The sequence below is a fragment of the Lepidochelys kempii genome, chromosome 3, assembly GCF_965140285.1.
Source record: "Lepidochelys kempii isolate rLepKem1 chromosome 3, rLepKem1.hap1, whole genome shotgun sequence".
Lineage (NCBI taxonomy): Eukaryota > Metazoa > Chordata > Testudines > Cheloniidae > Lepidochelys > Lepidochelys kempii.
In genome coordinates, this window is record NC_136382.1 from 7,671,958 (window position 1) to 7,699,549 (window position 27,592).

The following is a 27,592-nucleotide window of genomic DNA, read 5'->3' on the forward strand; positions in this document are numbered from 1 at the left end:
GTAATTCTTGGAAAGTAGTAGATATAAAAAACATTACTCTGGGATTATTAAATCAACATCCCCAATTGACTGGTGGGCCATAGAATTACAGGAATCACTTACCCACTATGGAGTCAAAACAGCCAGCAAATGCTTTAACTGACAATCCCTTTTCTACCACACAGAGTACAGTAGCACACAATGATCCCCAGCTCTGCAGGAAAGGTGGTTGGGGGAGTGTGTTTATTACAATTTGTATTTGTTTTCTGAAGGTGCAGAACTTCTGATAGGTAATGTTCTTCTCCAAAGGCCAAAAGATCCACACTCTGAGGACAAAAGCTCCAAGCACATCTCTAAAAACTATTCACAAAAAACTTATCACAAGACCGTGAAGGAAATAATAACAGTATCTTGAAACACACAGTTATTCCTATGAGGTTGAAATTTCCCACGCTTGCTCTCAACCCAGAGGTGAATCTTTTTCGAAAGTTTGTGGAAAATCCCTCCAGTCATTTGAGAGTTACTGGAAAGTGAATAAAACCCATTCTTTCAGCAGTAAGACTTTTTTGCTCACTAATAACTGAAAAACATGAACAAACCACCACTAAACTGAACAAGTACTACTTCCTGAGGAGTCAACCTTTCGTTAAATTTACCATCCCCCCAAAACCTAACAATCAGAAAGTTACAAGCAACAGAAAAGCACTTCTGAGCATGCCCATTTGTCATCAGCTTATTTTTAGAACAGGCTAGTAGGGCCTCCCCTTCAATCCGTGCCCGGTGCTGCCCATTATGGGCCCAGAAGTTGTTGCTGGAGATAAATTCACAAGTGAACATGGCAAAAACTTCCAGCAGGCACAGATTAAGGAGCTGATCCCATGCACGGTTATTCTTAAACACAGTATTTATGGGCTTATGCACAATAGTAAGCACAATACCTGGCAGCTGCAGCCTTGGGTCTTAAGATTTTATCCTTCTGTTGCTATTGCCATCAACCCAGCCTTACAGAAAAAGGTCACCAGCCAAATGATATTAGTAGCAAAGATGGGACTTCAACCCTCCCTTACTCCAATAGTTCCTTGTTGTAGAAGTATGCCAGCACCTAGAGGCTCCAGCCAAAATCAGAATCCAACTAAGCTAACCAGCAAGAGACAGTCCCTGCCCCAAAAAGGTTACATTCTAAATAAACAACACAAAAGTCAGTAAAAAGGAAGTATTATTCCAGTTTTACAAATGGAGAATTGAGATAGAGATTAAATGACTTGCCCAAGGTCAAATCATCCTTCCTAATGGTTTTAACACATATTTATATTGTGGACAACTTTGTAGTCCTAATACCTGCAGCAACAGTAATTTTCTGCATTGCACTTTTTTAAATGGATAGCCTTGGCACTGAATTAACTTTGTTCAGTTATCTTTATAGAGACTGCACAGAGAGACAAATATTGTAGAACAATTAACTATGGTAACACATTGCAGGGAAAAAACAGCCTGGAGATAGGGGAGTTGGGCTATTTTCAGGGCATTTGGTTGCCATATGGGGGATGTGGAATATATATACACACCCTATTTCTGGGGAAATTTTGTTTTCCTTGATATACATGTCATAACAAGTGGACTAGATTTTCGTTATAAGGCCCTGAGTAAATCATGTTATTAAAAAAAGGGGAAAAAATATTCACAAAAGTAAATGGCAAAGTATTGAATTTCATGCAGTTTGCACAAATGAATCTTACAACTAACGTTAGTCAATTTCAAGGACTGAAATTCATTCTATCCTTGAAATTGACTAATGTTCACAGTCTGGGGGCATTTTCTTGATTTCTGTGTCCTCCATGAAATCATAATTTACACAGGGCCCTATTTACGAAACTTAGTGTAGAGGCTGAGATGGATACAGAGTGCAAGTCCGAGACTGTGAATCTGAGGCTTACATTAAGGAGTTATGGGAAGGTCCAAGAGTTCTGGACCAGCATATCATCATACTTGGAGAATTTCACATCCAAAAGTTTCCCTTTGAAATAATCTCTATTCCTCTTCTTAAAAAAAAAAAAAAAAAAAAAAGAGTTGATGAAGATCCTAATTTTGCTCAGTCAAAACCAATATTCTGCCAACCGAGGAATGGAAGCTATGTCAATGCCAAATTTCACCATTCAAATTTGGTTTGGTTTGGTTTTTTTAAGTATAGCCCTCGTCTAAAAAGGCTAGATTTTTTTTAAAGATGTATTTATTTAAAGAGGAAAATTACTTCCCTACTCCACTCCCCACATTGAGTCCACTAACTTAAAATATGGTTTAAAGGGATTTTGTTCAAGCTTTCCAAATCAATTCATCTAAGCATGGGGGAGAACTGCCCTAAAGATGAGCTTTTTGGAAAGTCAGGAGTAATAAGAACATTATACAAGTAATGGAGGCAGTTTTACAATATTAAATATAGAAGCTGCGACTTGCACCACCACTACAGTAACTGGGAGAATAGAACAGAACGTATTTTAGAAGCCTGTCAATAATGGTAGGACACCAAATTAATTCCCACAACATACTACCGGTATATTATTAATGTGAAAGGTAGAGCTGTACAAATGTATATGGAAGCCATAGAGAAGGGAAAGGAAATAAGTACCAATTTATATCCTATTAATGTCCACCGGAAGGGCCTTTATAGCAAATACTGCATTATGTGAAGTGTATTGGATCATTAAGTCCAGAAAAGAAATGGATTGATTATTTAAGTGTATGGTTTTCAGTTGTACAATACATCCTCTTTGTTAGCCCAGGAAATAGAAACTCCTTGAGGACAACAGAATATCCAGCAGACTAAGAAGCCACTGAAATTTCTAGCATCGTTTATGGTCCTGTGGGACACTGATTATGGTTTTGCTGAAACAAATATATACACAGTTCATCCTGTGTACTCCACAGAGCAACTTCTACACAAATAGAAGAGGCTGAAGAGAATCATGGATTAAACATCCTTAACTCAGCCAACCTCACCCAGTCTCAAGTAATGTTTTATATTACATGCACCAATAGCAAATTAACACAAACAATTTTGGATCTGGGCAAATATTTGAAAACACAACAGAAAGTTATATAGGTTATGTAAAAGGCAATAAGAAGAGGTTTTATAAGTACATTAGGAACAACATAAAGACAAGGGAAAGCATGTGTCCATTACTTTAATAAGGCTTCTGACAGTCCCACAGTAGAGAGACAAGGTGGAGTGAGGGAATATCTTTTACTGCACCAACTTCTGTTGGTGAGATAGACAAGCTTTCAAGCTTAAACAGAGCTCTTCTTCAGATCTGGGAAACGTACTCACTGTCATAGCTAAATACAAAATAGAACCGATTGTTTATCATAAATACCTAACTCTTATTTCAAGGGACTTTTCATGGTGAAGTGACCCCGTTAACACCTCTCCAGTCACAGAGGGGAAAGGAAAAAAATTGGGGGGGAGGAAGAAGTGGGGGTTATAGATTGTTGTAAGAAGCCATTAATCTAGAATTTCTATTCAGTCCATGATTTTAAGTATCTAGCAAAGTTATACATTTAAGCTCCTAGGCTCATCTTTTGAGGGTGTTATTCAAGTTGTTTTCTTTGAGGATGAGGACTGAGAGTCATAGAGAGAATGATTGCATTATGAAAAGTATTCATCCACAGGTGATATGGTGTTTTTGTTTTTTATTTTTCTGTTTGAGTTCATTCGACAGTGCAGGGACCGTCTCATTTCATCCACTTAGTAGTTGTTGGGGCTTTTAGTGCACTGGTAATGTACACCATATGTTGTGACAGGCATGTGGTAGCACACACAGACCTTGAAAGGTGTGTTGTGGGAGAGGTGGTGTGTTCTTGCCAGCAAGTTAAAGAAGTATGGGCTGGATGAATGGACTATAAGATGGACAGAAAGCTGGTTAGGTCATCGGGCTCAACAGGTAGTGATCAATGGCTCCATGTCTAGTTGGAAGCCGGTACCAAGCAGAGTGCCCAAGGGTCGGTCCTGGGGCCGGTTTTGTTCAATATCTTTATTAATGATCTGGAAGATGGCGTGGATTGCACCCTCAGCAAGTTTGCAGATGACACTAAACTGGGAGGAGTGGTAGACATGCTGGAGAGTAGGGACAGGATACAGAGGGACCTAGACAAATTAAAGGACTGGGCCAAAAGAAATCTGATGAGGTTCAACAAGGACAAGTGCAAAGTCCTACATTTAGGAAGGAAGAATCCCATGCACTGCTATAGACTAGGGACCGAGTGGCTCGGCAGCAGTTCTGCAGAAAAGGACGTAGGGGTTACAGTGCACGAGAAGCTGGATATAGGTCAACAGTGTGCCCCTGTTGCCAAGAAGGCTAACGGCATTTTGGAATGTATACGTAGGAGCATTGCCAGCAGATCGAGCGACATGATCATTCCCCTCTATTCAGCATTGGTGAGGCCTCATCTGGAGTACTCTGGCCAGTTTTGGGCCCCACACTACAAGAAAGATGTGGAAAAATTGGAAAGAGTCCAGCAGAGGGCAACAAAAATGATTAGTGGGCTAGAGCACATGACTTATGAGGAGAGGCTGAGGGAACTGGGATTATTTAGTTTGCAGAAAAGAAGAATGAGGGGGAATTTGATTGCTGCTTTCAACTACCTGAAAGGGGGTTCCAAAGAGAATGGATCTAGACTGTTCTCAGCGGTACCAGATGACAGAACAAGGAGTAATGGTCTCAAATTGCAGTGGGGGAGATTTTGATTGGATATTAGGAAAAACCTTTTCACTAGGATGGTTGTGAAGCACCGGAATGGCTTACCTGGGGAGGTGGTGGAATCTCCTTCCTTAGAGGCTTTTAAGGTCAGGCTTGACAAAGCCCTGGCTGGGATGATTTAGTTAGGGATTGGTCCTGCTTTGAGCAGGAGGTTGGACTACATGACTTCCTGAGGTCCCTTCCAACCCTGATATTCTATGATTCTATGATCATTGTTGTAGTGGAGATATGTCTACAGGTTTTGCATCCTTTGTTCTGGCAGGGTCTAGTGCTGCTTTGAATTGGTGGGTCCTGATTTCTGTTTGCTTCTGATGATGAGGTTGGGGGTTTTTTGAAGCCCAGAAGAGGTGTGACATTACTCTCCATCTGCTTTATGAAAATATGCTTATGAACGTGAATATGATATAACTGAAATATGCTTTATGCAAAAGGTCTCTTGTAAAATACCATGCATCCGATGAAGTGAGCTGTGGCTCACGAAAGCTTATGCTCAAATAAATTGGTTAGTCTCTAAAGTGCCACAAGTACTCCTTTTCTTTTTGCGAATACAGACTAACACGGCTGTTACTCTGAAACCTGTCATTACAAAGCTTATAATCTTCTGAGTGTGGTCATCCTATTTGTATGAATGTATCATTCTTGTATACAAAGCTAAAAATATGAAGTATAACTCTGAGGTCCTATTGTAATTATGCAAAGTGTGGGCCATTAATGGTGGTTTAGAATCTTGATGGTTCCCATTGACTAGGACAACTAGTTGTGGATGGTTTATTTACCTGCAAGCCTTCCTGTGTATGCGTGGGCCTGCCTGTGGGTAATGAAGAATGAGGTCTTACAGTGACCTGTGACCAAGTCATCTGATAATGAAATCCATGTTAAATCTGGTACTTTTCCATTTAGAAGGAAAGGTGGGGACCCAGAGAGACAAAAGATTCCCGCCTTGTGCCAAAGCTATAAAAGGGGGTGGAGCAGAACAAAGGGGACAGCCAGTCATGAGAAAGCCCCTGCTTTCCACCTAAGATGTCTGCTGGAACTAACAAGGACTTTACCAGGGGAAAGGATTGGGCCCAGACTAGGAAAGAGTCTAGTCTGTGAAAGAAGCTTACTTGAACATCTCTGAGGTTGAGATATTACCTGTAATCAGTTTCTTAATGTATTAGGCTTAGACTTGTATGTTTTTGCTTTATTTTGCTTGGTGATTTACTTTGTTCCGTCTATTACTTGAAACCACTTAAATCCTACTTTTTATATTTAATAAAATCACTTTTGTTTATTAATGAACCCAGAGTAAGTGATTAATACCTGGGGGAGCAAACAGCAGTACATATCTATCAGTGTTATAGAGGGCAGACAATTTATGAGTTTACCCTGTATTAGCTTTATACAGAGTAAAACAGATTTATTTAGGGTTTGGATACCATTGGGGTCTGGGTGCTGGAGGCAGGTAACCTGCTAAAGTGTTTTCAGTTAAGTCTGCAGCTTTGAGGACATGGCCCAGACCCTGAGTTTGTGTTGCAACAAGCTAGTGGGTCTGACTCAACAAGGCAGGGTTCTGGAGTCCCAAGCTGGCAGGGAAAACGGGTCAGAGGTAATCTCAGCACATCAGCTGACAGTCCCAAGGCGATTTCTGTGACCGAACCCATCACAGAGGGGGTTCAGGAAAGGTTTCTTTCAGGATATGGTCCCCACTGAGCACGGATTGCAATTGTTTGATGATACCCCATATGCATTCCATGGGTACTAGGATGGCTCCCCAATATGCCAACCTCATAACTTTAGTGGATACTAAAAATCATGGACTGAATAGAAACGCTGATGCATGGCTTCTTACAATCTATAACCCACTTAACACCCTCCGACCCCCACATCATATCTTCCCCCCTTTCCTTCGTATGACTGGAGAGCTGTTAAACAGCTTCATCTTTAATTGTCCCTTGAAATGTGTGTTTACTGATGCTAAACAATCTGTTCCAAATTTTATTTAGCTGTGACACTCTGGGTATATCTACACTGCAAGGGTTAGAGTAAATCACAAATTATGAATCATCAGCATGATATGGTTGCAAAAAAAGACTAATCTTTCTGAGCTGTATTAACAGGAGTGTCATATCTAAAACACAGGGAGTAACTGTTCCACTCTGCTCAGCACTAGTGAAGCCTCAGCTGGAGTACTGTATCCAGTTTTGAGCTCCATACTTTAGGAAAAATGTCGATAAATTAGAATCCAGAAAAGAACAACAGAACGTATAAAAGGTTTAGAAAACTTGACCTATGGGGAAAGGTTAAGAAAACTGGGCATGTTTAGTTTTGAGAAAAGATGACTGAGGAGGGATCTGATAACAGTTTTCACATATGTTAAGGGCTGTTATAAAGAGGACAGTGATCCATTATTCTCCATGTCCATTAAAGGTAGGACAACTAGTACTGCGCTTAATCTACTGCAAGACAAAATTTAGGTTAGATACTAGGAAAAAATTTCTAACTCAAAGGGTAGTTAAGATCTGGAACAGGCTTCCACGGGAAGTTGTGGAATCCCCGTCACTGGAGGCTTTTAAGAACAGGTTGGGCAAACTCTTGTCAGGGATAATAGCCTACATGTTACTAGGGGGCTGGACTTGACTTCTCAAGGTCCCTTTCAGCCCTACATTTCTATGATTCTGTACTGACTTATAAGCTACAAATGAGCCCTATCTATAAATAAAGTTGCTGAAACACCTGAAGAGGCTTGCAGTTTTGCCATCTTCTGGAAGTTTCTAGTTACTGACACCAAAAGTAGTATTTTGTTATATTAGTTCCACATACACTGGCCAATGGGTTACATCTTAAAAATCTGGACAAATTTTGTAAACTTTAGTGCCTCAAGTTAAGAAATCAAATCCTTATTTATGCATCTAAGTGGTTTGACTTTCACTGGTGTTGATCATCAACAGAAGCTGTGGGTACTCAACACCTTTCCATAAGCCAGGGCACTTTTACCTTGAGTACCCAATTTTAGGCACCCCCATTGAAAATTTTGGCTTTAAGGCTACAATTAAATTTAAAAAACAGAACAAAACCCAAGAAATGTAATGAAAACTAGTTACTTTAAATGAAAAGGTTCTTGCCCGTAATTCCCATTCCCCAAAGTCTGAAAATTCTGCTAGAATGTTTGTTTTCTCTGTCATTTTTCCTGAAGACCCATGAGTTGTTTCTCCATCCATCTTTGAAGTTTTTTAGTCTTTAATGTGATCTAAGTTGTACAGTCAACTCTGATTCCTATTAATTTAATATGAACATGAAAAAGAAGAGCTGGTCTCTTCAATGCTAACCAAATTATTCTCATTGATTCTGCAGCAGTCCACAGCTCAACAAAGATCAAAGTGTCTTTATCTAGTTAACACTTGAACACTTTTAATAATGTTGCCTTAAACTCTCTTGGCAAAATAGTTCAGTCTAATTCCAATTAATCTTACTGTTAGAAACCCTTCCTTAAAATGAATTTTTCCTACTGATTGAAGACATGTCATTTTTTGTCAGCTAACTAGCGATGAACTTATTTATTTCAGCAAATGGATGACCAGAAATTCCATTCAGAACAATTTAAGAATTTCAGGCTAGAATGGTCTTCATGTTTAGATCTTTAAAAAAATTTGATACACTTTTTCAGAGAAGCTTTAGCCAGAAAGCACAGTGCTATCTGAAATATCTCCTGCAGATACTCAAGTGCTTTCTTTAGGCATCAATCCTACAGTAAGAATCTTATACAAACAAGCCATCGTTTCCTTTTGGGGAAAAACTGAAGAGGTTCAAAACTTTCCAAAGCTCTGCTCTGATGTAAGTTGCTGAGTTTCATTCACACCTGAATTGAGGACTGAAATGGGAATTAAGAATTTTTTTTGCCACAGTTTATTAGAAGTCACCACATCTGAAGAATTCAACAAACAAGGTAGGCTTCTGTAAGCACCTCTGAGAGCGAAATTCATTTATGTGCTGAGGCTAACACATTATATATACACATCACTTCAGTCATCTTTGGAGGTCTTTGCAATGGCACAAGAGCCTTTTGCTGACCCCTTTACACAAGGGCGAATTTCTTCTGAAAAAAGAAAAGTAAGAGCTGACAAGCCTATCAGCTAGATATGGGAAAACCCTGATAACTTCTAACTTTAGCTGACACCAAAGGACACCATCAATTTGGTTAAGTGACATTATCAATTGGAATTTCTTTTTATTCATAATGCAACTTTTCTAGAGTAAATCATAAATACTTCTGATGAGTTTCTCTAACAGGAACATGAAGAGGAGACCTGTTCTTCAGTTTTATTCATGCAAAACAATCCAAGTCTGACTCTCCAACCATGATATACATGTATAATTCAGCATTAAAACACAAAAACCTAATTTTCACTCACTCATTTTCAATAATAGACTGTTTTAAATGCGTGAACGTTAGACAATTCTATACTTCTGTGGAAATTCCAAGCAGCAGCAATCTAATGAGGGTCAATAACATAATGGCCTTCCACAGCCAAGTTATGTACATCACTGATGCTTTTTCCCCAAAATGGTTTTTCTCTTCAAAAAGAATATGTACAAAAGACCTTTTGTTATAAAGTTGACCATCCATTTTATTACATTATTTATACAACAGTTTGGCTTCAAATGCAGACTTGTCAGACACTACCTCCTCCCTCGTCTTCAACGGTGACTGGGAGATTACACTACCAAACTTTACAATACAACCTCAAATACAATGTACAGTAGCTATAAAAGTAGCCAATAGTATGTTACTTTTTTTAATCAACGTATGGGCAGGAGGTTGCAACCATTTCTCCCACATCAGAACTCTGCTAGCGTGATCCATGCCTTCGTCGCTGAGATTATATTACTGAAATTCACTTTATGTGGGACTGCATCTCAAGTCAACTGGAAACTGAAGCCAGCAAAGAATGTGGTAGCTCACTTAATCACGTGGAGTTTCTCACTCTGAGCAGGTGACTGCAGTGCTCTGGGATCTCTACTGTTTGCTAGCTTCTGAGTGCAGTTTCAGTTTTGACATATGAAACTCTGAATGGTTTAGAACTGATGTACTGGAGAGGCACCTCTCTCCCTGTCTGATACTGCTGCAGGTCCAGTCCGTGGTGCCATTGCTCAGTGTAAAAGAAATAGAGCTGGGGCTAGGAACGCTTTGCAAGGGGCCTCTGGTCCCAAATAGCCCAAGTTTGTTGACCTTCTGGGCACCCTGTAAAGCACATCCTTTCCCCAAGCTTCAAGAAGGGGATAGTGTTCTGATAGCTTTGCTTTGTGCCCTGAGAACTGGGTATTCATAGATGTAGTAGGTTTGGGTTTTCTTCCTGATTTTGGTAGGGCTGGCTACATATATTTTTGTTTTTATTCGGGTGACTGAGTTTTAAATATACTACAAAGGCTTAGAGCCATCAATAGTCATTTTATGTTATGTATAAATCTTAAGGATAATATTAGAAAGCTTTTGTTTAACGTGATTACATTTTTGCTTGTTTTACGTCCAAATACATTTTTCTTTTCATTAAAAAAAACCTTTAAAATTGGAAGGATAGAAGGAGTCTATTTATTGCTCTGTAAAACCCTGATTCCAGATTGACAAGAGATCTGTCCAGAAAATAAGCAGTGAAGTGAAAACAGTGAGCAGAGCTGTGGAGCATTCAGTACTAAGTGCTATGCTCACCAAATTCTGAGACTTTTTTTTTATTGTAAGAACAAATACTCATAGAAATGTCTTTGAACTTAGTAACTAATCAGAAAGCCACAGTTCTTCTTTGCACAGGGAGTCTGAAACCTGACAAATTAAGTGAAATAATGATCATTAGTAATACTTTCTTCTTCATTCACTCATTTTACTATTAAAGCTCTCCAAGAGCTTTACAATGGGGTTACATATTATTACCCTCATTTTACAAATGGAGAAACTGAAGCATAGAGAGGTCAAATGATAAGCGGGGGACTGGACTCGATGACCTACGAGTTCCCTTTCCATCCCATGTTCCTATGGATCACCCAACACCATGCCGCAAGTGTGTGGCAGAGTCAAGAATAGTACGTAGGGTACCTGAGTCCATTAGCCACCTATTAACCCACAGACATCCTTCCAGTAACAAAATCAGCCTATGAAGGAGACCAACAACAGCATCATACTTCTACACAGCATCTGTATTCTATTAAGGATAATATCGTGAATTTTAGTCAAGCAAGGGACATTTCAAGCCTACTTAAAAAAAATCGAGAAATTCTAGTTTGCATTCCAACCCTAGTGCAACCTGGTTCTGGACAATGGACTTTATTTGAAAGCTTCTGAAGAAACTCTTGGTGAGTGAAAGATTAGCTACATTGTATACATTAGTATAACTGCTCACCTCGTGATAATACCTGCATGATTATTTTCCCCATTGTGGTTTTTTGGGCGGGGAGAGGTAATTGTTTGGCCTGTTCTTCATGCATTTTCAACATCTGGTGGAAAGAACATTTCCTTTCATATTAAACTGTCCAGAGATGATGATTGTGCACAGGGTGTATAGAAATGCCAGTGCTAAGTTAGAAACAGAAGAGGGACCAATAACATCCAATGAAATTAAAGCACCCTCAAACAGGGGAAAGCTTCTGAGGTTGACAAAATTCCAACACGGGAACTAAAAGAGGGAAGCAGCCACCTTTGACTGAGCAGCCCACAAAACTCTGAAGAAATATGGGTGAAAACAAGTGCCACAAGATGGTGGTATTGTGGTATTGCGACAAAGGGGTGATCTTACTCAGTGCACAAACTGTAGAGGTATTGCACTGCTGTCAATCCTGGGCAAAGTATTAGCTACCATTAGGCTGAAGAGAATGAAGATGACAGCGGGTGAAATACTACAAGAAGAACAGCCTGGGTTCCATCCAGGTAGACCATGTTGTAAACATATGACTGTTAAACTTTTTGATGGAGCATCGAAAAAAGCTACTGGTTGGCAAAAAACCCTTCTTAAACAACTTTAAGGAAGTACTTGACAGAGTCTATAAAGAAACCCTGTGGAATACTGTTAGAATCTATGAGATATCAGACAAACTGATCAACATAATAAGGAGTTTATATGATGAAAGTAGATGCACAGTAAGATCAATACAGGTTTGGGTGTATAGCTCAATATTGTGATTGGACTTAGACTGGGGTGTGTGTTAACAATCTTTTTAGCATTACCAATAGACTATGTGATGAAGCAAGCAACAAAAGGTATCATGGACAGTATAGAACGGGTTAGTGGAGATGAATTATATGATCTTAACTTTGCTGATGACATTGCTTTACTAGGTGGGAGACAATGACTGCCCTTGCATCAGAGAGAAAAAGAAGCACTAGGATGGTGGTGAAGCACTGAAATGGGTTGCCTAGGGAGGTCGTGGAACCTCCATCCTTAGAGGTTTTTAAGGCCCTGCCTGACAAAGCCCTGGCTGGGATGATTTAGTTGGGGATTGGTCCTGCTTTGAGCAGGGGGTTGGACTAGATGACCTCCTGAGGTCCCTTCCAACCCTGATATTCTAGGATTCTGTGATTCACTGAAAACTGGATTGAAAGTAAACACAGGGAAAAACAAGATTATGAAGGTACGAAATGGAATAATAGATGCAAAGGTATACACAGCTGGAAAAGAAAATGAAACAGGAAGAGTTCTGCTATTTGGAGAGTGTGATGATATTTGATGACGAGATGAGGAAAAGTGAACACTACTTTTGGAAGGATGAGCAACATGTGACCAAACTGAGGTCTCAAAACGAAACTAAAGGTCAGATTATACCATGTGATTGTACTGAGTACACTACTGTGCAGGGCAGAGACTTCGCTGAAGATAGTAGCTAACAAACTGGAAGTTGCCCAACAGAGATGGCTGAGGAAGATACTACACATTTTATGGAAAGACAAAACAACAACAACAGAGAGTAAGGGAGCTGACACAGCAGGTTGTATTAGAAAATATCAAAGAAAAAAGCTCAGGCAGTTGAGACACATACACCATATAGAAGATGGGAGATGTACTATGCAAGCATTGAATTGGGTATCCGGATAGAATAGAAAATGATGTAGGCCAAACAAGAACTGGTAGACGACAGTGACAAAGGTTACTGAAGATGTGGACATTGCTGAGGAAGAAGTACCACAATTACCACAATCAATGGACGAACTGGACCGCCCAATACGTCAATGGCACAGGAGGAACTTAGGTCTAAATTTAGGGTGATGGCGTTTATAGCTCTTGGTATTTTTACCACTATGCTCATTTAAGTTTTTCTGTTCCAGGTAGCGCTCACTCTATTACAGCAATTTTTCTTCAAATTAAAATATAGCTGGGTGCTAGCAAGCTATAGAAATGTCCAAGCCATTATGTAGATCAGCTAGTAAGGGCTACAAGGATACTGACTATACTGTTCCTTCACCAGAGACTGTATTTAGTCCCTGACATTAAACACACAAGCTTGAGACTTGGGAAACACACTATGGACTCAAGTCTTCTACAGAGAAGCTCTGAAAGCTGCAGGTCAAAAACCATGAGAGTAACGTTAACTAATTAAAGCCACTATACCCGGCTTGAGTATGTAGCCTATGCATAAGAACGGCCATACTGTGTCAGAACGAAGGTCTATCTAGCCCAGTATCCTGTCTTCCGACAGTGGTCAATGCCAGATGCCCCAGAGGGAATGAACAGAACAGGTAACCATCAAGTGATCTATCCCCTGTCGTCCATTCCCAGCTTCTGGCAAACAGAGGCTAGGGACACAATCCCTGCCCATCCCGGCTAATAGTCATTGATGGACCTATCCTTCCTGAACTTCTCTAGTTCTTTTTTTGAACCCTGTTATAGTCTACGCCTTCACAATACTTCACTCTGCAATTGCAACAACTAGCCATTAAAGCACACCAAGTCAATATGGTCTAGTTTTGCAGTAATTTTTTCCTTTATGCACTTCTAAGGCAGATTTTTTAACTGCCGATGCACTACAGAATGGCTGCCAGTCTGATCCATAGAAAGCAAACTCTTAGGATGCAGAGGAGAGAGAAAATGCTTTAAACAGTTCCAGTGATTGATTCCACATTTAGAGATGCCTCAGCAAAAGGCATCTCTGATAGGTTTAAACAATTTTCACCTGAGGTGGAGAAAGAACAAGAAAAAAACCCTGAAAACTTACCTCTATCTTTCCAGAGGTGGAAGATGACTCATGGGAAAAAATGGACTCTTCAGTAAATTAAACAGTAAAGCAAAGAATCCTAGAATTTCAGCAAACATAAGCATCTATCGTCCATGGGCAGTCTTCAGATGAACCCTCCAAGCAGGGGATCAGCATCAATAATTGAATTCTGGTGAGAAAAGGGGCAGACAGATATTTTGGTTACAATACTGTCTCCCAATAAACCAAATGACACAGGATTCAACTTTCAGCATCTTAAGTGAAAAACCGCAGTTAGTTAATTTCAACATTAATTTGTGGCAATATCATATTAAAAGCATGTTGGTCTTATTAATGCTACATACACCAAAGCAGTTTGTTCTTTGGCTGCATTACAGAAAGGTTTAATAGGGTAGCAGTTTTTCCAGCCTTTAAGTGATTTGGAAAAAAAAACAAAACCAACATTTAAAGACCTTTTTCCTCAACAAATCCATGCTAAAGAATGGAAGTTTCACAGTCCAGGAACCCTAGGGCTTTTAGCAAACATTAGGTTCAATGTCACTAACAGACATGCTCATCTTCTGCCTCTTTCCCTCTCTTATACAATACCTAACATAGAATACCCACAGGAAAGAGCAACACAGATCCAGAAACAAACTGATTACAATTTGCGATAGCCAGACATCATCCACCACGACACAAATGAGTACCAAAAAATTAAGTTGACGTTCATCAGCGCTAGACTGGTGGTCAACAGGCCTCAAATCATCAGTGAATTCATTACAGATGAGGCCCCGGATACAATGTGATCACCTTCTGAGCACTACCTCACAGGGTGTGGGTAGTAATTTGCTTCTGTTATAGTTCAGGAAGGATCATCCAGTGGCTAGGGCACTAACCCAGGACTGAGGAAACCTGAGTTCAAGTCCCTGCTACTCCACAGACTACAGCAAGTCATTTAGCTTCCCTGTGCCTCAATCCCCCATCTGTAAAATGGAAATAAATAGTACTTCCTTACGTCACAGGGGTGTTGAATAAATACATTAAAGATTGCAAGGGGCTCATAATACAGCAAATGGGGCCACGTAAGTACCTAAGAGACTGCAAATTACTATCCGTCTGGAACAAGAGGAAACCAGGGAGTAGTTATGGCTCCCTAAAGCCACAATTCCTTCCCTCAGCTGTTCCTGTGGCAGTACAGCAGCACACCATCCACTTTCTATTGGGGGTGTTCAGACCCTACTACAATGAGCCCTTGATCTCTAACTGGAGTTCCCTAGGTGCTACTGTAATAGCAGTAAAACATTAAAATCAGGCCCAGAGATGGTCCACCTCACCCCTGCCAGACTACAAACAGAATATGGCACCTACCAGTAATGTGTACACTTCAAAACTTTAAAAGGGCCAGTTACCCAAAGCTTAAAGCAATTGGTCAGCATAACCAACAGAAAGTGTTAACAACAATTGGGAATCACACAAGGCCATCCTACTAGATGCCTGAAAAAACGCAATTGCACAAACTTGAAAAAAAAATTACACTACTCAAAAAACTATCTTGGTTAAAAGGAGGAGATGTGAAAGCAGCAATAAAAATATAGAAAAAAACCAAAATATAAAGACCACAAAAAGGGGAAGTTAATAGCAATAAATTAAAGTTAAAAGTTAAAAAATGCAGGCAACTGGTAAGTACAAAGAATCAATGAAATATTAATGGCCAATAGGGTTAAAGCCAACAAGACATTTTTAAATCATATTAGGAACAATAAGCATCTTAGTTAATGCATAGGTTAATTGCTAGATGCACAGACAGTAAAATCGTAAATAGTGATGCAGATGAGAGAAATATTCGTTAGGTATTTCTGTTCTGTATTTGAAATGAAGAGGAAGCTGTATCTATCCTATATGTCGTCGTTGGTACTTTTTGGCTAACCAAAAGCATACATTATATCTATACACATTTAAACAATTATATAGCTAAATATATATACATTTATTCATATTCTTCATTTTTATATATTTTTATATTAGAAAATGATCCATTTCCTTACTAGACTAATTTTTTACTTGTGATTTCTGTCAAGCTGCACTTGGATGAAAACTAGAATTCAATTAAAAACACACAAGAACAGCATCTAAAAATTGTTTACCACATAAAACAAAACTGCTTTAAATGTACTGGATACCTAACAAAATAGCAGGTTTATTAATACGTTTTACATTTTGGAAAAACTGGTTGTTTTTTTAAACAAAAGTAACATTATCTATAGTTATTGAACTGAACTTATTGTTTCTGGTCACCACGACCTTCAAGATTTTAGAACTAATAGAGCTCCTTTCTCACCTCAGTTTTATTCATAGACTGAAGGAGGAAAATAAGCTTTCCTGCTTTTTCAACTCCTCATCAGTTTCTCAACTTTGAATGAACTAATCATTGAAGTAAAATAGCTGAATATACTGAAATGAAGAAAATATTCTCTTTGCACCTGCAGAAGAGGCTACTGCTACCAAAAGCTGGGTTTAGTACGTCAACAAATTCTGGTGCCAGGTGCTTAGCCAGTAACTTTCACTAGTTCAGTGGTTTCTTTAAAATTTGTCAGCAAACATGTACTGGTTGATTTTTTTTATTTAATTTAAATGATTTAATAAATAATAATTTTAAGCCTTAATATCCGTTGCCATAATTTTTAAATAGGTTTATTTTTAAAAGAAAATGCATTTAATTTAAACAAATGAACTTTTTTTTTAAATCTATTTTTATCCACCCTGATATTCAGCAGCAACAGCCCAGCAAGGGACCAAGGAGCAATCAAGTTGTGCATCATTATGACCACACATTAACCACTAATCAAAATAACAGCTCCCAAACAACATTCTGCCTTCACATCATTCACACAGGTCTCTATGTGACTAGCATAATATGAAAAGAAACTAGAGCACTGAAATCTAGATAAGGTAGAAATATTGAAACAAAAATTTTCAATATGTAAAAAATACACTAAGGCAAAATAACAGGCTAAAATCTTTTTTCTCATCTTCTGTAGAAGCCACCCAAAAAAGCTATTCTGGTTAATGAAGCCCAACCGACTGTAGCCTGCAGAAGAATCCAGTACCACTTTCTGCTATCTTCTTCCTTACTGAGAACATCCCCTATATAGCCAGTAGTTTCTTGGGGTACACAGAACCAAACATTACATACAACTTCAATACCTGGACACCTCCCTTCCCCAAGTCTGATCCTTCTACACATCAGGAAGCACTGGACAAAGTGAATGAAACAGAAGCCTCCACTTGCAAGTCAGTTCTTTGCCCTTCCTGGCTGGGGAAAGTTTCAAGAATAGCTACAGTATCTGACAGATTGCCAGTGCCTTGTTCAACGAAGGACCTGTCTCTCCTGGTTTACAGCAAGACCAATCTTGAAACATTTGTTGATTACACAGAACAAGACTTCCACCACCTGCAGTCAAATCTCCTATTCCTGAGCAAGCTGACTGAGAAGTTAATGAACAGCAGTTCCTTAGCACATCAGTCTATAGCCTGTAACCTAGATACAGGATCAATATCTCCCCTGTCCCACTCTTTCCACAAGCTCCTTACTGAACTTCATCAAGATTCTAGTCCTGCAAAAAACTGGTACCAAGGTACCTAAAAATTCACCTCATCCTCCAACTCTCAATTGTTCAACAGCTCTGATCCTCATGAATAAAGGAACTATTTACCACAAAGGCAAAGCTCACAGGAGCTTTCTTGGCAGATTTGTTGTAGAATTCACTCCCAGAGGGCTAAGATTAGCCAACAGGCTCACCAATTTTCAGATCCAAATGTAATAAAAAAAAAATCTCAGATCTTTGACCACTCTTTCCCACAAAACAACACACCCTATTAGTATTTAGGTCAGAGAAGGAATTTAAAGTGTAGAAATTACTATCCATGGAGGGCTGCATGAGAAGAAAACGGAGAGGAAACATCACTTTAATTTGTTGATGTATTGTACTTCGTAAAAGTTTTTTACACTTTAAATGGTGCTCATGGCCCATGGTATAAGAACCTAAACAGAACAGAATAGTGGATGTAGCCTTTTATCCCTTCACCTTAGGGATACCATAAGTGCCATGTCACTTCCACTTCCTCCGCTACAAGGAACAAGTTTCACCAACTCGATCCTGCATATTGCTGTAGCCAAATCATCGGTCTAAACCATTGTAATTTTTTCAGGCATCAAGTCTCCCAAAATTTACACCCATGTAAAACCTGGGTGTAAAACCCATGTAAAACCTGTAAAAAGTGACAACTCTTTACACAATGAGCTATTACCAGCAGGATAGTGAGTTTGTGTGTGTGGTTTTTGGGAGGGGGGTGAGAGAACCTGGATTTGTGCAGGAAATGGCCCAACTTTATTATCATGCACATTGTGTAAAGAGTTGTCACTTTGGATGGGCTATCACCAGCAGGAGAGTGAATTTGTGTGGGGGGGTGGAGGGTGAGAAAACCTGGATTTGTGCTGGAAATGGCCCACCTGATGATCACTTTAGATAAGCTATTACCAGCAGGACAGTGGGGTGGGAGGAGGTATTTTTTCATATTCTCTGTGTATAAATAGAGTCTGCTGCAGTTTCCACGGCATGCATCCGATGAAGTGAGCTGTAGCTCACGAAAGCTCATGCTCAAATAAATTGGTTAGTCTCTAAGGTGCCACAAGTACTCCTTTTCTTTTTACTTAATATGAGAGTTTTTCTATTCCCCTAATCATTCTGGTTGCCACTCCCTGACCCCTTCTTATTCTGCAATATTCTGTTTGAGACAGAATCATAGGACTGGAAGGGACTTCAAGAGGTCATCTAGTCCAGTCCCCTGCACTCATGGCAGGACTAAGTATTATCTAGACCATCCCTGATAGGTGTTTGTTCTAACCTGCTCCTAAATAATCTCCAGTGATGGAGATTCCACAGCCTCTCTAGGCAATTTATTCCAGTGCATGGAATGAAGCATTCTAGATGAGTGTGAACCATTAATTTATGTAACAGGATTCTAATATTTCATATATTATTATCCATCCTACTCCTTATGCATCCTAATATCATTTGTTGTTTTGACAACTGCGCTTTGAGCGGAAGTCTTCATTGGACTGTCCACAACAATACCCAAGTCAACTCCTGAGTCGATACAGTTAACGTAGAACCTAGTAAAATGTATTAGAACTTAAGTTTTCCCTTCAATGTGCCTTATTTTGCCCAATGCTCCTTGACCAGTCAGCCACCTTTGACAGTCGACCACGCCCTCCTGGAAATCTTGTCCTTCCTTGACTTCTGTAATTCTATGCAGGTGATATACAGATCTACCTCTCTACTGTAGACCCTTCTCCTTCTAGCCAAACTAAAATCTTGGCTTGTCTCTCTGACATCCTTTCATATATGTCGACCCATCAGTTCAAGCTCAGCATGGCTAAAACAGAACTCTTAATCTTGATCTCCCCTCACTCCAAGCGATCCCACCTACATCATCCTTCCTTGATCCCTGTGGACAACACCACCATCCTCCCGCCGGTCACTCAGGTTTGTAACCTGGGTGTCATTTTCAACTCAGATCTCTCTCTAGGTCTCATCTCTCATATCTTGCAGATTCTTTTTACACATCAGCTCTAAAATACAGCTTCCCTATTCATCCACACAGCTAAAGCTCTCATCCAAGCTCTCATCTTAGTTACTGCAACTTCCTTCTCTCTGGCCATGACAAATGCTGTTTTGCCCCACTCAGATCCATTCAGAATGTTGTTGCAAAGATCATTTTCCTAGCCCATTACTTTGACCATGTTCACCCCTCTCTTCGCAACCCTCTGCTGGCTCCCCATTATCTATTGCATCAAACAAAAGCTGTTTGTCTTTACTTTCAAGGCACTTAACAGTCTATCATCTCTCATCACCATCGAACTGTCTGCTCCCAACTCTGATCGGTCCATGACACCAACCTCTGTCGCCCACTTGTTACATTTTCATATAAGCTCCTTTGTGCTTTCTCCCATGCCCCAGGCTTGGGAAGAGCTCTCCATAAACATCTGCAAAGGTGTCATTATCTCCCTTCAAATCCTGCCTTAAAACTCTGCTTTACTGTGATGCCTATAAAAAAAATTGACAATTAGGATGGCGGTTTGTTAAGACCACAGCTTATCATGCTGACCACTGCCTCATTGTTTCCGTGTACTCTCCCATCAGTCTGTATCCATCCGCTGCTTCTGTCTCATACTTAGATTGTAAGATCTTTGGGGCAGAAAGCTTCTCTTGTATAGCATCTACCACAGTTGATCATGGTCCACGACAGGAGGTCCTAAGTGCTAGGGTAATATCAATAATACATTTATTAGTAACATTAAATTTCTTCTGCCATTGCATTGCCCATTCACCCAACTTGATCAGATCCCTCCAAAAGTTCTTCACAGTCTTCTCTGAATTTATAACCCAAACAAGAAACATTTATGTCTCAGTGATACACTTCTTTGATATGGACATGGATATCACTTCAAATGAGTAACTATAATCAGGCTGTTCTAGTGAGTGGACAGGGTAACAGCCCTGAGCTGTGGCTAGATGACTCGCTTCTACCATATCTTCCTAGCTAGCTGTTCTCAGCCATGTCTGTTAGACTGCTTCCTCACAGGCAAACTGTGCTTTAGAGTGTGAACAGCGCTACTGTGGCTGCTTTGGCTACACAAATTATAAACCTGTATAGATGGGGGTTCTGAAGTTTTGCACAGCGTGAACCACATCTTAGGCTATGTCTATACTAGCACTTTTATCGGTATAACTTATCTCCCTCAGGGGTGTGAAAAGAACACACACCCCTCTGAGCAATCAGCAATCTGCAGATCACCAGCGTGACAATCATGGGTTTAGACAGTGGGCAATAATGCCAGTTCGGCAACTACTACTCTCTCCTTACCCAAGTAAGCGGATTATCTTTATGTCCAAATATATTTTTCCATATATCTGTAGCTTTTTTGTTCTAAAGCAGATTTTTTTTTTTTTTTAACTATAGTGCCTGGAGAGGATAACGAAAGGCACTTTACAAATAGTTTTTATACACCAACGTGACTTCAGATAAGTCTTCAATTTAAGATAAAAAGATGGTTGGAGGACAAACAGTAGAATGAAATGTCCACAGAATATAAATATCTCCACCTCACAATGTTTTTCACTCCATCAGAAAGCTTTTCAATTCTTGTTACTACGAGGAGTATGTACTTAACGATTTTCAATGCAAGAAACCTGGCCTTTCCATAAAGCTTGCATTAGCCTGAAATCCTTGGTCCTCTGACTGTTACCTTCCATAATCCTGTATTCAGTATTTCATGCTCAACTCTTGTCAGTGACTTGTCTGAAGTGGTTTGCTTAGAAGTGCTGAGGTTCATTTTTATCCTTTCTTTCTGACAACTAATGAAGCTGTCGTGAGAGGAACAAATATTCAACACAAGATGAATGTTGTTTGGTTTTTAAGCAAACCATACCTAATAATTATACTTCCCAGAGAGTGGTGGGGTGAAGGCAGGCTGTAGGTTATCTAAGGTCTCTGTAAACATGTCCTTTGAAGATGAACTCTTCTAACTAAACTTCCTTTACAATACCTCATTATGAAAAAGACTCATCTGGTTAGTACTCTATTACTGATTATAGCAATTTTAAGAATTCTTGTAATCCATCTAAAATGTACTCAAAAATATATTATGGTGCCAGTCATGTCACTGTGTCTATCAGTCTTTCCATTACGTACCCCTATTGTAAGGTTTTAGAAGACAGCTGTAAAAATTCTTTGGGGGCTAAAAAGTGGCACAATACCTTAGCCCAAGGGCAGCTGTTACTAAATATTTAAGGCAAAATCCATTCACTAATTTACCAATCAGTCACAGACAAAATATCTTTCCATCATTTTTAATCCAGACCACATTTCAAAGAGAACTTTCTTTCATCTTTAGTTTAGTTATCTTTCTCCATTTACATTCCCCAAGTCATGTGTTCCCTACAGATTTTTTACCCATGGTTTTTTTTTTTTTTTCCATAGATACTAAGGTCAGAAGGGACCATTATGATCATCTAGTCTGACCTCCTGCACAACGCAGGCCACAGAATTTCACCCACCCACTCCTGCGAAAAACCTCTCACCTATGTCTGAGCTATTGAAGTCCTCAAATCGTGGTTTAAAGACTTCAAGGAGCACAGAATCCTCCAGCAAGTGACCCGTGCCCCATGCTACAGAGGAAGGCGAAAAACCTCCAGGGCCTCTTCCAATCTGCCCTGGAGGAAAATTCCTTCCCAACCCCAAATATGGCCATCAGCTAAACCCTGAGCATATGGGCAAGATTCACCAGCCAGATACGACAGAAAATTCTTTCCTGGATAACTCAGATCCCACCCCATCTAATATCCCATCACAGGCCATTGGGCCTATTTACCATGAATATTAAAGATCAATTAATTACCAAAACCATGTTATCCCATCATACCATCTCCTCTATAAACTTATCAAGTTTAATCTTAAAGCCAGATAGATCTTTTGCCCCCACTACTTCCCTTGGAAGGCTATTCCAAAACTTCACTCCTCTGATGGTTAGAAACCTTTGTCTAATTTCAAGTCTAAACTTCCTGGTGGCCAGTTTATATCCATTTGTTCTTGTGTCCACATTGGTACTGAGCTTAAATAATTCCTCTCCCTCTCCGGTATTTATCCCTCTGATATATTCATGGAGAGCAATCATATCTCCCCTCAACCTTCTTTTAGTTAGGCTAAACAAGCCAAGCTCCTTGAGTCTCCCTTCATAAGATAAGTTTTCCATTCCTCGGATCATCCTAGTAGCCCTTCTCTGTACCTGTTCCAGTTTGAATTCATCCTTCTTAAACATGGGAGACCAGAACTGCACACAGTATTCCAGGTGAGGTCTCACCAGTGCCTTGTATAACGGTACTAAAACCTCCTCATCCCTACTGGAAATACCTCTCCTGATGCATCCCAAGACCGCATTAGCTTTTTTCACAGCCATATCACATTGGCTGCTCATAGTCATCCTATGATCAACCAATACTCCAAGGTCCTTCTCCTCCTCCGTTACTTCTAATTGATGCGTCCCCAGCTTATAACTAAAATTCTTGTTATTAATCCCTAAATGCATAACCTTACACTTCTCACTATTAAATTTCATCCTATTACTATTACTCCACTTTACAAGGTCATCCAGATCCTCCTGTAGGATATCCCGGTCCTTCTCTAAATTGGCAATACCTCCCAGCTTTGTATCATCCGCAAACTTTATTAGCACGCTCCCACTTTTTGTGCCGAGGTCAGTAATAAAAAGATTAAATAAGATGGGTCCCAAAACCGATCCTTGAGGAACTCCACTGGTAACCTCCCTCTAGCCTGACAATTCACCTTTCAGTAGGACCCGTTGTAGTCTCCCCTTTAACCAATTCCTTATCCATCTTTCAATGTTCATATTGATTCCCATCTTTTCCAATTTAACTAATAATTCCCCATGTGGCACGGTATCAAACGCCTTACTGAAATCTAGGTAAATTAGATCCACTGCATTTCCTTTGTCTAAAAAAATCTGTTACTTTCTCAAAGAAGGAGATCAGGTTGCTTTGGCACGATCTACCTTTTGTAAAACCATGTTGTATTTTGTCCCATTTACCATTGACTTCAATGTCCTTAACTATCTTCTCCTCCAAAATTTTTTCCAAGACCTTGCATACTACAGATGTCAAACTAACAGGCCTATAGTTACTCGGATCACCTATTTTCCCTTTCTTAAAAATAGAAACTATGTTAGCAATTCTCCAATCATCCGGTACAACCCCTGAGTTTACAGAGTCATTAAAAATTCTTGCTAATTGGCTTGCAATTTCATGTGCCAATTCCTTTAATATTGTTTGGATTATCTGGGCCCCCCAATTTAGTCCCATTAAGCTGTTTGAGTTTCGCTTCTACCTCAGATATGGTAATATCTACCTCCATATCCTCATTCCCATTTGTCATGCTACCATTATCCCCAAGATCCTCTTTAGCCTTATTAAAGACTGAGGCAAAGTATTTGTTTAGATACTGGGCCATGCCTAGATTATCCTTGACCTCCACTCCGCCCTCAGTGTTAAGCGGTCCCACTTCTTTCTTTGTTTTCCTTTTATTTATATGGCTATAGAACCTTTTACTATTGGTTTTAATTCCCTTTGCAAGGTCCAACTCTACTTGACTTTTAGCCTGTCTCACTTTATCCCTACATGTTCTGACCTCAATAAGGTAGCTTTCCTTGCTGATCCCTCCCATCTTCCACTCCCTGTATGCCTTCTGCTTTTTCTTAATCACCTCTCTGAGATGCTTGCTCATCCAGCTTGGTCTACAACTCCTGCCTATGAATTTTTTTTAAAAGGCATGGTCTATCTGCAATTAAAGTTCTCACAACAGACCATGATGCAATAGACTTTCAGCACCTTTGAAGCAGTTATGATCTAGCATGCAAAGCACATGCCTTTCAGCAACTCCCTTGTTACATTTTACTTAGTCTAGTGAATAAAATGAATTTCAAAATTTATGTACGTTCCAAATGTTATGTATATGCAGTAAGCAATTTGGACAGTGCTGACAATTTTTTATTACTTTAGCTACCACAATTTAAAAAAATATCTCCAAATATATAATATGGACCTAATATAAAAGCAATGAACTTTAAAAGACAAAAATCTGCTTGAGAACTTTAGGCTTTATTTTATGCGCCACTGTAGCCTAGACTTCTGACATGGGTGACTGATTAGTTTATGTCTGATTGTTCAGTCAGGATTTTCAGCCAAATCCGGGAATTTCTTGTCTTTTTGGTCTGTCCTTTGCTAACCTGCTTCAGAACAATAATACTACTTTGTATGGAAGGTGCCATAAAATACAAAGATTTCAAAAGTGATTTACAGGCACTGTTAAGTCTCACCACCTTGTCATTTAGGGAAATACTACCCCATTTTACAGATTACAAAGTCACAATGAAAAGGAAGAGCCAGGGGCTGGAGTCCCTTCTTAGTTACACCAGTGTCACTCCTCTGACTTCAATGGATTTACCCAATTTAAAGCAGTGAGAATGGAGAAGCAGGATCCAGATTTCTCGATATATAGTCCTGTCCTTCAGTCATAATAAGACCATCCTTTCCTTTCACCTACACCTACCTGCCTAAAATTATTTTTGAAAGATATGGGTAGTAAATTAAATACAAAATATATGCTGCAGGCAGAAGAGTTCAGATGTTTCTGTACATATCACCAGAACTCCCAACATAAAAGTACAACCTTATAGTACATACCGCTGCATGTGTTCTCTGTTTAGTATCAGAGGTACCAATTAAAAATAAAATGACAACTTCTGTAAACTTTAAGGAGGCGCAATGACAGACACCAAAGGAAGTGTAATTGGCTGGAAAGGTAGGTAGTGAATGATCCAAGGCCCTTCCTCTTCTGCACTTCCATATGCAGAGAGCACTGTTTCTGAGTGGGATGCAAGACATTAGTGCCAAGAATCTAACCTGCATCTCCTCCAAGGCTATTGGGCCAGTTTAGAATTCATATTTCTCAGGGACACTTCACCTCCCCTGGATAGGAACATTCAGGCAGCAGTACCTATACAGTGTTATTTCACACAACAGGTTTTTCTGAAATTTAGCTCTCAAGTATGGTTTGAATTTAATGCATTCATAGCAGAAAGGAAGGAGGGAATTCTGCCAAGAAGAAGAAATAGGTGCATAATAGGAGGACACCAGGAATTTATATCTTTGTCCATTTCTACTCTTTCAGATACCACAGCTCCGTTTATACACAATATTATAAAATAATCAAATTGCAGAAAGAGACGAGACATTTTGGTAAGAGGGTCAAATTAGTCTGCCAATTAACAGCTCCAAATTAAAGGTTGAATGCTCACCACTGTATTTTGAGAGTTTGCAGTTTTCTACAACTAAGGACTGAAAAATAGAGAAATCAAATGGGTTTGAGTGAAGCGAGTTTGTCTTTTATCAGCTCACAAGAAAGGTTAAACTATTTTCTGTACTTTTAAAGCTTTTGAATGTATGCCAAGCTTTTTGTGGAGTTTTTGCTTGCCCTAGTTGAAATTAACATGTTTCACACTTTCCAGTTTTCACTTCAAGGTGCTAAAAAATCTGAAAGTTTTTTTATTCTTTGGTTAAAGTAACAAAAACTTCTAGGTGAACAAGATGCAATACTGTCTTTAAAGAAAGTGGAATCTGTGGTTACTTCTATTGCAGTAACCCTAACAGAGATTACGGTCTGGAGAAAAGTTAGACAATTCCTGCCCCAGAGAGCTCACCAACTAAATCTATGATTTAGCCAATACCCGTAGGAATAAAGACAAATAGAGAAGGACAAGGTAGTCAGAAGTGGCTAACTATGTAACCAATGCCAGGCATGTATTAAAAAAATCACGTCTGCCTAACAAGACTGAGTGTATTTATATGCACCTGAATTTCTCCTTGGACATGATATCTTTTATGACTGAGTTTATCTAGTCTTCACATTTCCATGAAGCAACAACTTAGTCTTAAAGAATGTTGTCTCCACCAGGCCATTTCCACTAAATGCAGGAAGTAACAAACTTGTCTACAAAACACTTACAGGCCATCTAGGGTGTTGGAAGCAAGCATACTTTTGGGGGCCCCTCCCGAAACCATTCCTACTGCCCTGTCAGTGGGCTTATGAGACTAACACCTACTCAGAATTAAGTGAGGTGCGGCTAGTGGGTACAGTAGGAATATGAAGGTATAGATGTCAGGGAAGAACCTGAGCCACCCTTCCATCCACACACTTATATGGGGCCATCACCACCCATGTATGTTTTTGCCAGTATCTGAAGATTTAATTAAAATCTATAGTTTGCTCCTAGCCAATAATTTAAAACTGAAATCCTAAGATCACCTACAGTATCTTAGTTGTGTATTTTGTATTAAAGATCTCAGGGACTTCCCCTCTAAATTAGACCAAACTATAATAGTTTTTAAACCGTGCTCATTTGCACTGGATGGAAAGCCCTGTTCACTCTTTACTACTTTATTAATATAGGAATTGGTACCAGAGACCTCTCAGATATTGTCTGTAGAGAGAAATTAATGAATATCATGCTGAAATCATGGGATATTATACCATACACAATACACAAGTAATATACAAAACTGGGCCAATGAGGATTTGTACCAATTTTTTCCAACATTTAAATGCATGGATATCTTCCTTTTCCCTCTTTGTAGCACAGTCAATGTTGTTTAGAGTAGACTGATAGACTGTACATAAACAGAGTAATTTCTGGACTACCACATGCATACCTAGTTCAGAGAACAGTCAGTTTCTCTTATTAGGAAAACACACACTAATGGTTCACCCAGTTCAATACTCCTATTTTATTTGGTCTGTCCTCCCTTCCCAAGGCCCATCAGTTTTATTAAAAAATGTTTTTGTCATTTGCAAACTATTCTTCATCTGGAGGCCAGACAACACAAGGAAGTGATGGGTGTTTGTTTTCCTGATTTAATTTTTTTGGAGACAGGAGAGCCTAAAATTCTGTCAAAGTCATCTAAGTAATCCAGCAGAGATGATTCATTATGGAAGACTGTAAATAGTTTTATGAACTGTCAATGTTTCCATGAGGTGAATAGAAGGTACACAGCTGAAAGTAGAACTTGTGGCAG

General features: G+C 39.4%; 1 protein-coding gene across 14 annotated transcripts in view; it reads right to left on the reverse strand.

Moving 5' to 3' along the window:
- NCOA1 (nuclear receptor coactivator 1) overlaps positions 1-27,592 on the reverse strand; it is a 358,642-nt gene that overhangs the window by 257,634 nt on the left and 73,416 nt on the right. For 12 of the 14 annotated variants that reach the window (XM_073335594.2, XM_073335591.2, XM_073335593.2 and 9 more), the window contains exon 2: positions 13,905-14,073. The exons of 1 other annotated variant lie outside the window; for it this stretch is intronic. The gene's annotated coding sequence lies outside the window, so the exon portion shown is untranslated. Of the gene's footprint in view, positions 1-13,904; positions 14,074-20,054; positions 20,693-27,592 lie in introns of those variants that run through there. One more of the 14 variants, XM_073335583.2, reaches the window with a different exon arrangement.